At 41.1% G+C, this 5,111-nt stretch overlaps 1 pseudogene; it reads left to right on the plus strand.

Annotated features, from left to right (window-relative positions):
* Nucleotides 1-287: 287 nt before the first annotated feature.
* LOC101415464 (serine-threonine kinase receptor-associated protein pseudogene) lies at nt 288-1,334 on the plus strand (annotated as a pseudogene).
* The last annotated feature ends 3,777 nt before the right edge of the window (nt 1,335-5,111 follow it).

Raw genomic sequence — 5,111 nt, forward strand, 5'->3', positions numbered from 1 at the left:
AGCTGAAAGAGAAAGGATGGGAAAAAAATATATATGATGCAAAGAGTAACCAAAAGAGCACCAGGAGCAGCTGGTTCAGGATGGAGTAGGTTCTCCGTTGACCCCTCACCTCTCCTTCCTCCCTCCCTTTCCCTCCCTCGGCTGCTGTCCCAATTCCCTGACCCTTCCCCTAACCCCTCCTGACTTTGGTGCCACAGGATGGCCTCCTTTTCCTGTTTCCTGGCCCAGCCTCAGTGTCAGGGTAGGGGGCTTTGAGGAGGGAAGACGACGCTCGGCTCTGCAGCCATATGGCGGGTTCCCCACGACCGTGGCCACGAGGCAGGCGTGGCTCACCCACTGCAGCCACCAGGCCTGCAGCTGACTTGGCCTTCAGCAGCGTGAAACCTTATGGCTACTTCTCAGTCAGCGTTTGCAAAGACGGTAAACCAATCCTTCGCCAGGGAGATACAGGACGCTGGACTGGAACATTTTTGGGTCATAAGGGTGCTGTTTGGGGTACAACATTGAATAAGCAGCTACGGCAGCTGCAGATTTCACAGCCGAAGTGGATGCTGTCTCAGGAGACGAACTGATGACCCTGCCTCAAAAACACATTGTCAAATCTGTGGATTTCACGCAGGAGAGTAATTATTTGTTAACTGGGGAACAGGATAAACTCTTATGCATATATGACTTGAAACGAACCTGACACAGACCCTAAGGCAGTGAGTGGTCACACCTCTGGTATTAAAAAGGCTCAATGGTGTAGTGGTTATAAACAGGTTCTATCAGCTGATGATAAAACTGTCCACCTTTGTGATCGGGCTACTACGACAGAAGTGAAATCCTACATTTTAACATGTCGGTTAGTAGTATGGAATATATTCCTGAGGGAGAGATTTTAGTAATAACTTATGGACTATCTATTGCCTTTCATAGTGCAGTAAGTTTGGAGCCCGTTAAATCCTTTGAAGCTCTTGCAACCATCAGTTCTGCATCTCTTCATCCTGAGAAAGAATTTCTTGTTGCAGGTGGTGAAGATTTTAAACTTCATAAATATGCTTATAATAGTGGAGAAGAATTAGAGTCCTACAAAGGACACTTTGGTCCTATCTACTGTGAGATTTAGTCCCAATGGAGAACTCTAGGCTAGTGGTTCTCCAGATGGAACAATGAGACTACGGCAAATTGTGGTAGGAACACATATGGACTTTGGAAATGTGTGCTTCCTGAAGAAGAGAGTGGTGAACTGGCAAAGCCAAAGATCAGTTTTCCAGAGACAACAGGAGCTAGAAGAAACTGCTTCAGAGAATTCAGATTCCATCCATAACTCAACTCCTGAAGTTAAGGCCTGAGTATCAGGCATATACCACAGATAGCATAAACTTACACACTGAAATAAGCAAGCAGTGAAAAGCATCATCCTTCCAGAATCACTCCCCGCTTAAGGCAAACATGGGCAGTAAATAATGGGGAGTGTGAATTAGCTCCAGTGTTGGAATGAACTAGCTTGTTGTTATCTATAAGCGAAAACTCAAGAGTGTCAGAAGGCAGGTGAAGTAATACTCTTGTACTAATGACCAGACTACCGTTTTTTTTTTGAGTATATGGAAACCAACACCCAATTCCTCTTATTACAGTTAGATATCTTGTAGCTGTTATATTACTATGGAGAAAAAAATATAATGGCTCTTTTTCTGACATTTCCCTTAAAGCAGTCCTGTTTTGCTTTAGTCATAAAGAGGGAATATATGGTAAAGTAACTGGCTTGATTTCTCTTTCATTGTATACTGCTTCTGAACATATAATTGTTTTTAATTATCTAAATAAAATGCCTCTAAAACAAGAATGTTTTGTTTTTTTTAAAAAAATTGAGATTTGAATTTTATGAATGGAAATTGCCAGAAAGTTTTTTCTACATCATAACTATATCAAACTGAATGAACATTAACATACACACTTCTGTGTCTATATATAGACATTTTTATAAAAGTGGGATAAATGCCGCGGTGGACTTGGCCCAGTGGTTAGGGCGTCCGTCTACCACATGGGAGGTCTGCGGTTCAAACCCCGGGCCTCCTTGACTCCGTGTGGAGCTGGCCCATGCACAGTGCTGATGAGTGCAAGGAATGCCGTGCCATGCAGGGGTGTCCCCCGCGTAGGGAAGCCCCACGTGCAAGGAGTGCACCCCGTAAGGAGAGCTGCCCAGGAACGGCGCTGCACACACAGAGAGCTGACACAACAAGATGACGCAACAACAAGAAACACAGATTCCCGTGCCATTGACAACAACAGAAGCAGACAAAGAAGATGCAGCAAATAGACACAGAGAACAGACAACCAGGGTGAGGGGGGCAAGGGGAGAGAAATAAATAAATAAATAAATCTTTTTTTTAAAAAAGATCTGAATTTTTTTTAAAAAGTGGGATAAATGTAAACCTGCATCGTCTCAAGTATTGAATTTTATTTTCCTTTATCCTTTTAAGTTGAAGTAGTTTTAAGAAATCTGTTTTGCCAGACATTTAATAAATTGGATCAACTCTAAAAAAAAAAAAAAAGAGCGAACTAGGGTAGCATAGCAGTTTGATATAATTGATGAATTCCAAAAAGAAATATTGGATTATGCTTGTAATCTGATCTATACCTGGGAATGATTGAGTTATGATTAGGGCTTTGATTGGGCCATGTCATTAGTGCCAGCTATGCCTATCCCTAAAACTAACCCTATCTCTAGGAATAAATTTAACTAAGGATGTAAAAGACTTATACAAGGAAAAGTACAAAACATTGCTAAAAGAAATCAAAGAAGACCTAAATAAATGGACGGACATCCTATGTTCATGAATTGGAAGACTAATTATTGTCAAGATGTCAATTCTACCTAAATTGATTTACAGATTCAACACAATCCCAATCAAAATTCCAAGAGCCTTCTTTGTAGAAATGAGAAAGCCAATCATCAAATTCATATGGAGATAAGCTGGAGGTGTTTGTACAGGGAAGGGATAAAATAAGGGCACAGGAATACCTTTGGGTAGGGCTTTGCAGGCTTGAGGGGGGCTAGGGATGGGAGGATGGGCCAGATGGCCCAAGAAATTGGGGGAGGATGGGGAAAACATTTGAACATAGGAGATTGTCAGGTATGTGGTTGAAACTATAATGTTGAGAAAACTCTTTAGAAAATACAAGAAAGGTAACCTGTTTAAGATGCTTAAGGGGAGGGCATCTGACACAGGGCAGGCTTCTAGGAAGTGTGTGAGGGCTCATTTTGTCATAGTGGATTATATCATTGGGTGGAGACCCATACAATGAGAGTGAAGGTATATGCACATCCTGGGGAGGACTGATGTTCTCAAACAGAGAGAATTGTATCTCTCGAGAGAATTGGTGGCTCCCAATAGTTAGGGCAGTCAAGTATGTCAAACCCTCAACATTTTTGCAACTATTTCTGAATATGGTCCTTCTAGTAATGAAGATTGATTGTCTCTGTGGGCCCTGAGGGGAGGAGGAAAGAGGTATTGAATAGATGGAATCATTGTAAGTGCGGGGCAATGGAAGTGTTCCACAAGATCAAGCAGTGATGGATATAGGACATGTTAAATTACACCAAAAATGTATAAAAGTCTATAGGATAAAAGTAAACCATAATGTAAAACATAAGGTAACTAAAAATTTAGAAAATTGTATAGTTTAAAATATAAACCATAATGTAAACCAAAATTGAACCATGTTTGAAAGCTATTGTTTCAATATCTGTACATCAGCTGCGGCAAATACAATATGAACATGTAAAAAGATCATTGCTGGAGAAGGGACAAAGGGTTTGATGTTGGGTATGTGTGAGTGCCATATATTGTATATGTGAATTACTGTGATCTAAAACTTTTGTGAAGAAAAACTTAATAATTAGAAAAAAAAAAAGAAAAGAAAGGATGTAGTAGACAATGAGGAGGAAATGGTAGAAATTGCCTTGCCATTATACATACAGGGCAACACCTATTGCAGTGATGAAAGGCAAGTCAACAAAACCTTTTTCATTTTTTCATTTTTTGATACCCCAATTTATTTTTACTTTATTTAATTTTTGTAAATTAGTATGTATTCTATATCTAACCTTTATTCCATTTTACTATTAATGGAACCTGGCAATATATTAAGCTTCATTTTTTAAGAAGTTTTGGGCCACAGAGAGGTTTAACTATGGCAGGGGAGGAACACTAGTGTGGAGTGTTGATAGGGGGCTCATGGTTGGGAGGGAGTTCTCCAGGGCATGTATATAGGGTACATAAAAATGTTTGGATATTTTCATAGTGGTTACAGTTAAAAACAACAACTGAGGGAGTGCTGAGTTTCTAGCCAGGGGAGCTCTATCATAATCCTCAATGGAACAGCAACAATCCCCCAAGTGCAATGGCAAAGCCCAATAAAGAAGGATGGTCCAAAATGAGCCCTTGATACTGATGATTATGCTTATGAGCCTGTGTGTCTGAAATATGAACTAGGCCTAGAGCTGCAAGGTGCCTAAGTTACCTTTTGAGAGCCTCCATGTTGCTCAAATGTGGCCACTCTCTAAACCAAACCCAGCATGTAAATGCATTACCTTCCCCCCAGCATGGGACATGACTCACGGGGATGAGCCTTACTGGTGCCAAGGGATTACTACCAAGCACAAGCTGATGATGTAACTAGATTACTACCAAGCACCAGCTGATGATGTAACTAGAAAAAGACGTTGAATAAAAGGGTCAACTCAGACCAGCAGAATGTCACAGCCTACATGTAATATCAGGTGTTAAAAACTGCTTTTTGACCTTGAATAAAAGGGGGAAATGGAAAGGACAAATGAGTTTATATAGCTATGAGTCTCCAAAAAAGAGTCAGGAGGTCATCAGAGGGGTCATGCTTACACATGCCTCAGCAGGGTCCCAGAGACAGCCAAAGTAGATACAAGCCCAGATACTGGTTCTCCTGAGGGCTGCATAGACCCACATGTTCTATGGTCATGGCAGATGGCTCTGGAGTTCAGTGCCATGTCAGTTGGCCCTACTTTGGAGTTTGTGTTCCTGAGTGTGATGGAGTTGGACTCAAATGTGACCTTTCTCCACCTGCCTCTTCTGTTACTTTTACCAGAC

This window comes from Dasypus novemcinctus, chromosome 21 (genome assembly GCF_030445035.2).
Source record: "Dasypus novemcinctus isolate mDasNov1 chromosome 21, mDasNov1.1.hap2, whole genome shotgun sequence".
Classification (NCBI taxonomy): Eukaryota; Metazoa; Chordata; class Mammalia; order Cingulata; family Dasypodidae; genus Dasypus; species Dasypus novemcinctus.